The 13,589-nt window shown below is 37.3% G+C and overlaps 1 protein-coding gene across 1 annotated transcript in view; it reads left to right on the plus strand.

Moving 5' to 3' along the window:
• Nucleotides 1–13,589, plus strand: part of LOC106089165 (insulin gene enhancer protein isl-1) — a 108,308-nt gene that overhangs the window by 19,146 nt on the left and 75,573 nt on the right. The window lies entirely within an intron of this gene.

Below are 13,589 nucleotides of genomic sequence, written 5' to 3' on the forward strand. Positions count from 1 at the left end.
AACTGTGCTAAGTATGGTTTAAATCAGTTCATAACCTGGTATAGCTGTCATATAAACCGATCTTGGGTCTTGACTTCTTGAGCCTCTAGAGTGCGCAATTCTTATACGAATAGAATGAAATTTTGCACCACGTATATTGTTATGATATCCAACAACGGTGCCAAGTATGGTTCAAATCGGTCCATAACCTGATATAGCTGCCATATAAACCGATCTTGGGTCTTGACTTCTTGAGCCTCTAGAGAGCGCAATTCTTATCCGATTGGAATGAAATTTTGCACGACGTGTTTTGTTATGATATCCAACAACTGTGCCAAGTATGATTTAAATCGGCTAATAACCTAATATAGCTGCCATATAAACCGATCTGGGATCTTGACTTCTTGAGCCTCTAGAGGTCGCAATTATTATCCGATTTGCCTGAAATTTTGTACGACGGATCCTCTCATCGGTCTGAATCGGTCTATTATGGTCTGAATCGGTCTATAGGCCGATACAGCTTCCATATAAATCGATCTCTCTATTTTACATCTTGAGCCCCCAAAGGGCGCAATTCTTATTCGAATTGACTGACATTTTGCACAGGTCTCCAACATATAATTTAATTGTGGTCTAAACCGGATCATATCTTGATATCGCTCTAATAGCAGAGCAAATCTTTTCTTACATCATTTTTTGCCTAAGAAGATATGCCGGGAAAAGAACTCGACAAATGCGCTCCATGGTGGTGGGTATATAAGATTCGGCCCGGCCGAACTTAGCACGCTTTTACTTGTTATATATTAAGTTTTCACTTCTTTAAATTAATTCTATATATAATAGGAAGTATATATGCAAAATTTCAAGCGCCTTTACTACTTCCAATTTACAAGTGCTTTCGACAGATAAACAGAGAGACAGACAGACGGAAATGGCAAAATCGATTCAGAATGTCAAGACGATCAACAATATATATGCTTTATTGGGTCTCAGATCAATATTTCGAGGAACTAATAACGGAACGACTACATTAGTATACCTATAGTGGTGTGTATAAAAAGTAAACATTTTCTACGAAAAAATACCAAAGCATTGAGTATTAAAAAAAAAACAATATTACTGGATAGATAATTCAGAATTCAGTTTTGGTACTCGAGAACTTCGAGAACATGAGTTATGAACTTTCAAAACAAAAACTGCAATAGTCTTACACAAATCTATTTTGAACCAAACACATTCAATATAGACTCACATGTATTTCCTTAAAATGTCTCCCAACAGTTTTCCATTTTCCATGAGTAATTTTAATCATAAATTTCATAAATATTAGCATATAAATTAGAAAACTACAATCTCATTTCGACCATAAATATGTGGTTATAAAGTTTGTTGCCCAACATGAATAAGGAAATATGATTTGTCTATGTGCGCCTGTACATAAGTGTTGTATGTACATAATTTATAATGATTTTGCTATTATCGAAAAATGCATTATCATTATTTATTAGAAACTTAATTAAAATTTATTATAAATTCTAATTTCATTGTAATCACATAAACATGCAGCAATTACAGCTGTATGGGGTTTCTTGTTGTTGCAGTAGGCATTGTTATTGTTGGCATTGCCAAAAATGCCAAATAGATGTTAAATTTTAAGATTTTATCTAAATAAATAGGAAATTTTAATATGAAATGCAAATGCTTTGGGACTCAACTGCAAAGTCGATTGCCACACCACCATACCTATAGACTTATTTTTGCAAATTTGATGACAATCAATTGGTGTACCATATGGCTTACATGCGGGCCACAAAATACAAGATAGATATAGTGGATTTCATTTGTTCTTTTTTTTAACAAAATATAATTTAAAAGTGTAAGAAAGTGTACACTCATAGAAAAATTGCTCCTAATGAAATAGCAAACAATGTCTACTGATTTTTCGTACAGGTTAATTAATTAATATCGACTTAAGCAGGCAGTTATTACTTCATATTCACAAAACTAAACACCGGGCAAAATTCCTTCAGATAGACAGACAATACTGAGAGTAGACCAAATCTTCTGCCAAAGATTGATCTCACCATTCCAAACTGAAACAACCCTTGTGTAATTTTTCGATTCCATTTAAACATATCCCAGTATAGAAGTGTAACACAGATCATAAAAATGCATTCCATATATACGAGTAATATAATTTTAACCCACTCGGGTAAAAATTAGGGCTCGTTCTCTATGGAAGCAAACTACTTTGGTCCATTCTCACCTACACCAGTTAGAAGCATTAGGCGGACGGACAAGTATGGGCATAGCTTGAGAAGACGATCTACACATAAATTGATGATCGATATATTAAGATTGGTCCACATAATCTTGGGGCATATACAGCCATCTATGCGCTCTCCACGGATCTATTTCAAAGAATCCAGTTCTACTGGAATGTGTAAGGTAGTTCCTAGTTTTGCAAGCACGTCTGCTCTAGAATTTCCAGAAATATCTCTGCAGCCCGGCACCGAACAGATGAATTTCAAAATATTCGATATGGCTTGTTTATAGATCTGCGTTAATCAGAAGTCGTTCTCCAGAGACTTAATGGCTGATTGAGAAGATATTTATGCTATGCCATTTGACCAATTTTCAACTGTAAAGATCTTCACTTGATTCACAGAGATCGGTAAATATTCTCTATGTTCACAGTACCAGTTCTAAAGAGAAAAATCCCAAATTCTGCTTGATCATACGAGTACAGTTCGGAATCATCCGGGTGCATTTTGAACTGTTCAGCCCTCACAAAGATATCTGCTAGTATCGAGGACGGATTTTGATTTCACAAATACATTCCCCAGAGATTAAATGGTTGCCTGGCTGTCTGAGTAGATATTTATGGCAATCGTTACGTTACGACGTTATATCTAAGCCATTCCACCACATTTAAATTGCAAGGATCTCCATGTGATGCACATTACAGTTTGTAGGTATGTGGAAAAGAAATCCACGCTGCAATGAACAAACATACATGCATTGGTAGTGACACAGCCAGTAGGACAAAGTGTCGGAATTAGTTCTGCGTGTTGTATGCTTATTACGCAATTTCTGAGAGATACATACAACCTATCAATGAACGACCTTTGAAGCCCTCGTACCTCGTTCTGATGATTATGATCCTCAACCTTACCAAGGAGTCGAAACGCGTCAAATCATAGTTGATGTGATGTATCTCCTGTGGCTTTCATTTTTCCATTGTATAAAATTTTCGATAATGAAGCTCAACTCCAAAGAGAAATTAACACACTACAGTGGTCAGATAACCTTCTCATTTCTAGTTCTTTAGTGTACACCACAAAGCTCACCTGGTCGTCTCATTTGAAACCATCCGTATAGAAGTATATTAAATTTCTATTACCGGGGATATCGTAGTTCCAATCGGTTCTATCAAGAATTGTGGTACAGTGTTTCTTATCAAATAGTTGCATACTACTTGGGATAACGCGAATTGTATTCAGGACAACAAACTGCCCTTAGTCGCAGATAGACCAAAGAGAGAACTCCGTTATCCTCAAGGCAGTTGTTGCAGAAAATTGCCTAGCCACACTATTTAATGGCATTAACTGTAGAATTAACTTATGCGATTATGGTAGTTAGAGTATTGGAGCGCCACATATTGGGATAGAATCGAAAAAACTAGGAAAAAATCTGTCGTTTGAGAATGGCAATATATGGCTATGGTGAATGGCTATATGACAAATTATTGAAAACTAAAATTCAAGTTGACTATTTTAATTTTGCAGATAAAAATGTGCTTAAAAGACGAAAATTAACCCTATCCGATTTTTTTTTATAAAAACACCCAAAATACCCATTTCGGGTAAAGATGGTTTCCACGTCGGTTTTAGTAAATTGGCTGCAGAAGTTACACATTTTATTTAGTGTAAAATATTTTTGCATGCATTTAGATCGGGGATCTGGGCTTGCGTTTTGATAACTCGAGGAGTTTTTCCAAATTTTTGATAAAAATTTCCATTTTTGAAGTACCCTTTTAAGTTCAGATTTGAGATATGTTGTTAGAGTTTTATTTAAAACGCATTCACAATATGATCTCTTTACAAAAGGTCAACTTAAAAGGCATCAAGTTCGGCCGGGACGAATTTTCGATACCCACTACCTCAGATATATATATATATATACTACCTTTCGTCTCAATACGGTGAAAAATGCATCATTTATTAAACCATAGCACCTATATCTAAATACAGTCCGATCTCCACCATTTTTAGGAAGGCTATGTAAGGGTCTAACAGAACGCATTGTACCAAATTCATTGGTTAAAAAAGCACCATTTAATTGCGTAAGAACTTAAATCGGAAGATTGGTATATGTATATGACAGCTATATCATAATATAGACCAATCTGAACCATTTAAACATTAATTTCGAAGAGTCTGATACACCCCACTATGCCAAATTTCAGCGAAATCGAGCAATAAACGCTTTTGTTGTCCCAAGAACATAAATCGGCGGATCGGATTGATCATGTGGAAGGACCTTTCATATCACATTGTGCTAAATTTCAGCGAAATCGGTTAATAAATTCACCTTTTATGGGCCTAAAACCTTAAATCGAGAGATCGGTATAAATAACAGCTACATTCAAATTTGGACCGATATAGGTCAAATTAAACAAGGATAAAAAGAAGCCCAACATAACTTAGTGTTCCAAATTTCAGCGAAATTAGACAATAAACGCGCCTTTTATGTGCCCTAGACCTTAAGTCGAAAAGTCTGTCTCTATGGCAGCTACATCTACATCTAGACCGTATTGAACAAGGTTGCCGAAAGGCCTAGCGCATTTCACTGTCCAAAATATCTGCAAAATCGGATAATAAATGTGGCTTTAATGGGCTTAAGACCTTAAATCGGCAGATCGATCTATATGAGTGCTATATCAAGATAAAAAAAATTAAAAAAAATATATTTTTACATAAAAAGGAAAGTCAAATCAGAATGCCTTCGTAAATCGCAAGACATGAAACCTGTCTCGCCCAAAATTCCAAAAAAAATAAAAGTCTTATATCACCGAAACCAGAAGAGATATTGTCCACAGCAAAATCTTAACACAATATAAGACAAAAGAGTTAGCCTCACAAAATTACAAAATTATATGGGACTCTCATTCCGCTGGCCTCTGGCGCTTACACCAATTTTTTTGTTTCCCATATGATATGTACTGAGAAAAATTTTAACTTCTAATGAAATAATGAAAAAATTTAGTTTTTGGGATCTGTATGTGCTTTGAAATTGCACCAAATGTTATGATTTTAAATGCAACGTTTTTCTACATAATTTGGAACAAACTAATACGAAAAACGCAACTTGAAGTCGTCATAGAAAATTTTACCATATAAACTTTAAGAGGGAAATCGACCAAAAATTCCGCGAAAACCATTTTAAAGCACCTCCTAACTCAACACTCAATCATGGATATGTCGATTTGTAACTACCAAAAATGCAATTCATTCATTCCCAAGATATAGAACAAAACAAGCTTTATATGTTTGGAAGAACATAAAATGCTGTTCTTTTAGAAATTGTCGCTGATTTTTTGATGGAAATAAGGCCAAAAATAAAACTTCTAGGACCGTAGAAGACTAATCGGGATATGGAATCTATATCAGCTTATAGACCAATTTAGAAAATATTTATCATGAATGTTGAAAATAATAGCTATACACTGCGTGCAAAATTGTATCCAAATCGGGTTAATGACCCATTTGGAACGGTTATCGTTGAAGTCCCAATAGACCATTCCGTCCAAAATTTCAGCCAAATCGGACAACAACGGCGGCTTCTAGAGGCTCAAGAAGTCAAATTGGGAGTTCGGTTTATATGGTGTTATATCTTAATCTGAAACGATAAATCCCAAATATGGATCAATCAGGTAAGCCCCAACAATCTGCATCAACAAGAAGTCGCTGTGCAAAATTTCATGCGGATATCTTTATTTGTTCGACCGCTAACGTAATTTCCACCATCCTATGGTGGAAACAGGTGTCGTACTACGGCACGCCGTTCGGACTCGGCTATAAACAGGAGGCCTCTTATCATTGAGCTTAAAACTTGAATCGGACTGCACTCATTGATATGTGAGAAGTTTGCCCCTGTTCCTTAGTGGAATGTTCGTGGGCAAAATTTGTTTGTTATTTGGTGGGTTGGTATAAAAAAAAAATAAATAAATAAATTAAATATTTAACGAATAACTTTTATATTTTCAAATGAAGTCAACTTTGTCTTTAGCTAATAAATTTTAATAAATGTTTTAGATCTGTTGACAGTACCAGAATTTGCTAAATGTATGTTGTGGTCTGGCCAGACCGTGTCCCCTCAAACCCGTAGCTATTAATATCATTAGCATATAATGTCCAAAATAATTCAAAATTTTGTAAATTTTCTTTTTTGCTTTACTAAGTTACCTTTTCATAAAAATGCTTAATGAGTTGTGGGGAAGCCATAAAAGCCAAAATTGGTCTGAGCGGACCAATCGGATTTTTGAACAGTATTCAGAAAAACAATTTTGGAAATCCGACCGCCAATGAAAATTTGATATCCTAAACAAACTTTCGAAATATCGAGGTGAAATTTCAAATTTCTCCACCCATTCTTAAATGGCTGAATTTTTTTAGATTTATTCTATTCTATCTCACTGTGCATCGTGTGTAATTCGTACCTGCTGCTAAAAAGAATAGCTACCATCATATTTTTATACCCTCCACCATAGGATGGGGGTATACTAATTTCGTCATTCTGTTTGTAACTACTCGAAATATTAGTTTGAGACCCCATAAAGTATATATATTCTTCATCGTCGTGTCATTTTAAAGGGTGATTTTTTTGAGGTTAGGATTTTCATGCATTTGTATTTGACAGAGCCGTTCAAGAACTGCCCATGCATCCCGAAAAATGCACTGTTTGGTGTGGTTTGTACGCTGGTGGAATCATTGGACCGTATTTTTTCAAAGATGCTGTTGGACGCAACGTTACGGTGAATGAACACATTTCGAACCGAACACTGATTTTGGTAATAAAATTCAATGATTTGCAAGCGTTGCTCGTTAGTAAGTCTATTCATGATGAAATGTCAAAGCATACTGAGCATCTTTCTCTTTGACACCATGTCTGAAATCCCACGTGATCTGTCAAATACTAATGCATGAAAATCCTAACCTCAAAAAAATCACCCTTTATGTCGATCTAGAAGAACGCCAACTTTCGAAGGAGTAAAGCTAGCCGCTTGAAATATTGCACAAATACTTCTTATTAGTGTACATCGGTTGGCATTGTAAATGGGCCATATCGGTCCATGTTTTGATAAAGCTGCCCTAAAAACCGATCTTGGGTCTTGACTTCTTGAGCCTCTAGAGGTCTTAATTCTTATCCGATTGAAATGAAATTTTGCACGACGTGTTTTGTTATGATATCCAACAACAGTACCAAGAATGGTTCAAATCGGTGCATGTTTTGGTATTGCTGCCATATAAACGGAACTCTTGACTTCTTGAGCCTCTAGTGGCCGCAATTCTCTTCCGATTTGATTGAAATTTTGCATGTCTTGTTTTGGTATTACTTCCAACAACTGTGTTAAGTATTGTTGAAAACGGTCCATAACCTGTGATATAGCTGTCATATAAACCTATATGGGGCCTTGACTTCGGGAGCGTCTAGAGGGTACAATTCCTATCCGATTTGGCTAAAATTTTGCACGACGAGTTAAATTTTGACTTCCAAAATCGGTCCATAATCTGATATAGCCGCCATATAAACAGATATTGAATCTTGAATTCTTGAGCCACTAGAGGGCGCAATTCTAATCCGATTTGGTTGAAATTTCGCATGACGTATTTGTTATGACTTCTAACAACTGTGCCAAATATAGTTCAAATCGATCCATAACCTGATATAGGTGCCATATAAACCGATCTAGGATCTTGACCTCTTGAGCCTCCAGAGTACTATCCTATTTGGGTAAAAATTTTATGCAACCGCTTCTCCCATGACCTTCAACATACGTGTCAAATAAGGTCCTAAGCGGTCTATAGCCTGATACAGCTCCCATATAAACCGATCTGCCTATTTCATATAAACCGAGCCCAATTTCACTTCTTGGACGCAATTCTTACTCATATTGTCATATTTTACTATAGTCTCCAACATTTGATTCAGTTATGGTCCGAATCTTGTTTTATTCTAAAGTAGTTTTGACAGTACACCTCTTTAAGGTGTCCTCTACTGACCTATATGTGTATACCTACAGACTGGTTGGTTACGTGTCCAAAAGTCATCTGTGAAAGTGAAAAGCGTTTAGTATTCTCTGTCATTTCATATCATCGATGTTCTTCTCTACCCATTCCACATTTCTGTGAAATTGCGGCTTCACCGCAACCATTTTTTCTATCACATGCTGTTTTTCTAGGGAAGAATTCAAACATGCTGCAGACAACTAAACCTGCTAGTTATCTGTATGAAACCATACTAAGTAAGTGGGAAATAAGGTAAATTGCAGCAATTCATTTAAAAATGATACTTGAAATACTTCTTATTACTGAGAAATCGCTAATTTGTGTTTGATTCATAGCAAAATCTGCAATTAAAAGTCATATGTAATTTGTTTTCAAACATATAAACTAAACAATTATAAGCCAAGCATATGAAATTAATAAATATATTATAGCCAATTATAATTACAACAAAAGGCTGCTAGCAGCAAGCTCTCAAACATAACTTTCCTACATCAATTGGCAGAAAAAACTTTTTACAGCTGTGTGTAAGTGCGACTGAACATACCCGCTAGCGTATTTGGGCGTTCGCGGTGAGAGGATCTTTGGGCGAATGAGTAGTAAAAGAGAAAGATAGTGCCTTCGCATATGAGGGGAACCGTTGGACCACTCTTCTGACTTTAAAACTTTACTGTTATTTGTGCAATGCTGCATATGTGTGTGAGTGTGCGGCTTCGGGAGAGTTTGACTATAATAACAAGCGTTTTGTTGCGAAAACAATTTACATGAAAAATACATTAAAAATGTTTACTGACATACACACATACAAACAAACACATACAGAAAAACAAACTTGAAGTTTATTTGGCCGATTTGCTGTTGTCGTCTTCATCGCACCGCATTCGTTGTCTGTCGCGACGAGGAAGAGGCACAAACAAACAAAAAATACCAATAAAATAGTTACTAATGAGGAATTAGTTAAATTTTTTTTGGCTCAGTTAAGATTTAGAACTGCCATAGTTGAGCTAAATAAAGTTGGATGGTAGTTATTTGCCTTGCTTCGTTTCGCGCTAAAATTAAATTCAGCTTGTCGCAGTTAGTCAAAGGTATAGGAACTAGGGAGAATGATAAACATAATTTGAATCGATTTGGCTGAAATTAGGCTTGTAAGTTACACTATTTCAGCAGATTTTCGGTTGTTTCTGTCTGTGTTTTCAAACAAATTCCCGTGGGTGTACAAAGATATCCTCTATCATGGGATAGATAACGATATCGTGCCAATAACTGGCACTTTGCCCTTTCATTAATCATTATCTTTCATTAGCTACTTAGAACATTTTCGATAATATCACAAGTAAATAAATGATTATTGATTATTTAAAAAATAATTGGGTTTTTTAACATACCGCTATATTGCAATGAATTGAATTCGTTAATCAGCTTCGTAAGGCAGACGGATACTGGGTGTATCGCTCATAAATCTCCTCTTATCGGCCGAAACAATGCAGCATGACTGTGGTTCCCCATATCGCAGCAACTCCGAATTTGAGTGGCAAATTAAAGTGTCAGCAGTTGCCACATGTTATGCTACCGTTTGGGGCTTAATGCTCATTCATTGGCATTAATTTACAATACAATAATCGCACAGAAAAAACACCCAAACACAACCATACCCACTTCCATACCTATACTAATAATAATATATTAACCAACAGATATTTACTATATGGCCCAGGCATCGTGAGGGGCCAAACCAACAAACCGCACATGAATAAACGAAAAAAATATTAAATTTCAATTTAAAGAACCAGACCATAATGTAAAGACCTGAAAAAAGCGCAGCATTTGGCAGGGCACACATGCATGAGTAAATCGACCGCAACCAAAATAACATAAACCGCCAAAAGCGTTCCTCCAAAAGTCTCACACCCATGCATGTGAAACCATTAAATGAAAAATGGCAACAGCAAATCGCCAGCAAATACACTCACACACAGAAGCCCAGTGGAATAAAGGAGCAGCTTGTTTGCTGCAGCTAGAACTATGGAAAAAAGAATTTTGCAATCGCAAACATTCATATGATACACTCAGAGAAATCAAGGAGATTTTTAACAGTTGTAGTGATTCGATAAAATGTGACACTTGCATTATATTACATCCTTTATTAGGATGTAAATCTTAGAGGTTAGCATGTCCGCCTATGACGCTGAACGCCTGGGTTCGAATCTTGGCGAGTTCATCAGAAAAATTTTCAGCGGCGGTTATCCTTTCCTAATGCTGCCAACATTTGTGAGGTACTACACCATGTAAAAACTTTTCTCCACCATCCAGCCGCTGTCTGTACCGCCGGCAGGTTGAGTTAGGTTTTAGTGGCTTACTGCGCTAAGACATGTAAGTCCAGTGTTATACCCCGGAGACCTGCTGTTAAACCAGTAAGATCGCTTTAAAAAGCCTAATAACTGTCATAAGTTCAAAGGAATATGAACCTAAAGTGAAATCTCTTTTCTTGCCATTGCAGGACTCGCAAACAGCAAATATTCTATAGTTTTTTATTCTTCGACGTCCTTACAGCTTCTGCAAAAAAAGGTTACTAACAACCATCAGTCCATCAGCATTTTTTCAAATCAGTCTTGAATCTGTCATGTCGGACAGTGTAAGTGAGACTTCTGATCTACCCAACGAGAGCAAAGCGATAGACGTCTTCAAGAGTATTTTAGGCCATATAATAATGAACATCAGAAATATTTTAAGCGGTGGTTATCCCCTTAGCTAAACTAAGTTTTCAGGATCAGGCCCGAAAGGCAACGAATGATAGATGGTCACAAAGAGGGGGCTATGAGCATTCCAAAACTATGTGGCCTTATCTAGACTTGAAGAGGTCTACTGCTTTGCTGTCATTGGCTAGAACAGATATCTCAGTCATTGTGTCGGAAATCGGACAGACTGAAGGTTGCCAGCAACGACTTTTGCAGAAGCTGTGAGGACATCGAAGAAGAAGAGACTATAAAACACCTTCTGTGTATGTGTGTTCCGCACTAGCAGTCAGAAGGGTTATACCTTAGGTTCTCATTTCTTTGAGGTACCTGTCTTATTTAGCGAATGTGAATATTCGCAACCTGTGGGGCTTTTTAAAACGATCTGGATGGTTCAACGGTAGGAACTAGAAGGCATCTTCCTTCTTCTATTTCTGTAGTATCACAATGGACGAAAACGTCTAAGTGAGTCTGATGGCATACTGCCACTTAAACTTAACCTAACCTTTTTCCTTACCATGTTAAAACTTTTGTACCAAGTGGTACAAGCGGCACGCTGTTCAGACCCGTCATAAAAAATGAGGCCCCTTATCAGTGAGCTTAAAACCTTTATTCGGACTGCACTCATTGATATGAGAGAAGTATGTCCTGCTCCTAAGTGAAATGTTCTTGGGAAATTAAGTATTTAGTTAATTTTGAAATCTTTAGAGCTCCCAATTCATGCGCATTTGTTGCCGTTCAGGACTTATCTGGAAGAAATAGCATACGCCAAAGGCATACCCACAGATTCCAGTTCATTTCGAATCTGTATGGTAGTTTCTAGCCATGCAAGCTTGTCTGCTCGACACCAACACTCAGAACTGGTGTATTTTAAACTGTTCAGCCATATCGTTGAGAGATTTTCGACAGTCAAGGATGGGTTTTAAATTCAAAAATACCTTCTCCAGAGATATGATAGCTGTCTGAGATGATTTTTAGGTAATCATGCTTAAGTCATTGCATCTCAACCATTCAAACACTTTTTATACCCTACACCACCACTGTGGTACAGGGTATTATAACTTAGTGCATTTGTTTGCAACACCCAGAAGGAAGAGAGGTAAACCCAATGATAAGTATACCGATCGACTCAGAATCACTTTCTGATTCGATTTGGATATATCCGTTTCGCAATTTTCTCGCGGGTTTGTCTGTATAGACATAAGCTTAAATATAGCCCCAAAAAATAGTCTAAAGCCGTTAAATCGCACGATCTAGGCGCCAATTGACCGGTCCCGAAAATAAAATTATCGCCAAACTCGCCTCTCAATAAGTCCATTGTTAGGCGTGCAGTGTGGCATGAGGCACTGTCTTGTTGAAACCACATGTCATGCAAGTCAAGCTCTTGCATTTTGGGCAAAAAAATTGGATATCATCTCACGGTTGCGCTCACCATTCACAGTTACATTACGATTCGCATCATCTTTGAAGAAGTACGGTCCAATGATGCCACCAACCCATAAACCGCATCAAACTGTGATTTTTTCTGGATGCATTGGTAGCGCTTGCAATGCTTCTGGCTAAGCCCATATCCTATCTTAATATGTTATACCATGTTCCTAGGTATGTAGCCCCTTTTTTCTCCCTTGTTAATATTCGCCATAACAAGCTGTCATTATCCAAATTCGCAAAGGTTATGGGAACGACAATATTATTGTTTGCCTTAGTGCTCTTGAGATCGGAAAATTCGCCTGGTGACCCCTGAATTTTAGATGACTGCTGTACTGTTGTCGAATTAGAGAAAGGAGTTCACGAGTTGCCTGGCTAACTATCATCAATTATGGGAGTTTTTACTCTCAACAAAGTTGAACGCGAGGGGCGTATGGTTTCGCCAGAGGAGGCCGATGGTCTGGGTAAATAGCAGTCATGTCAAGATCAAATTGGAGCGGTCTTGCCTTAAATAACGAAATCAGGTGTCTTAGTCAGAAGCCTCAGCAGACGAGTCGCCTATCGGCTTGTGGAGTTTGGCACAGCCACTACAACAATCAAGGATGCAGTAGCAGACAACATGCTATGGCCCGATTCACCACACCAGCTATTGGTTCTTTGGAGTCCTTTCTTACCTACCCCCGGGCTCTAGTTCTGCCGCTCCGCTAGATACATACCGTCAACTGCTTCGCACAAAACACCGACGTTTAAAGCTTTGTTTTGTATTTAAGCTTAAGCTTATACCCAAATAGTTTACCAACTTCTTTGCGAGTAGTATGACGACGCTTACCCGTGTATCGATTTCAGTGGGGATTCGTCTTCCAGTGAATAGAAGCAAACTGTGCGAGTGCAGCCAATAAATCTCTGGTACATCCATATTTCTCGTTTTTCCAAATAGACCACCCGCGATGTCTGGGTTTATTAGCCTTCACTGTAGTTAGATATTAGGAAGAACCATAGAAACTTGAAGTTTTCCACTTCTCCACCTCGCATTGGGAATAATTGTCATGTTTTTGCAGTGTAGCTAAGGATATGCATTTGGTCACATGTAGGTATATAATTTTCATACATAAAATAGCATACTCTCGTTTGTGTATTGCAATTGTTGTTGTTCAAATGGCAG

The sequence above is a fragment of the Stomoxys calcitrans genome, chromosome 3, assembly GCF_963082655.1.
Source record: "Stomoxys calcitrans chromosome 3, idStoCalc2.1, whole genome shotgun sequence".
NCBI classification, from domain to species: Eukaryota; Metazoa; Arthropoda; class Insecta; order Diptera; family Muscidae; genus Stomoxys; species Stomoxys calcitrans.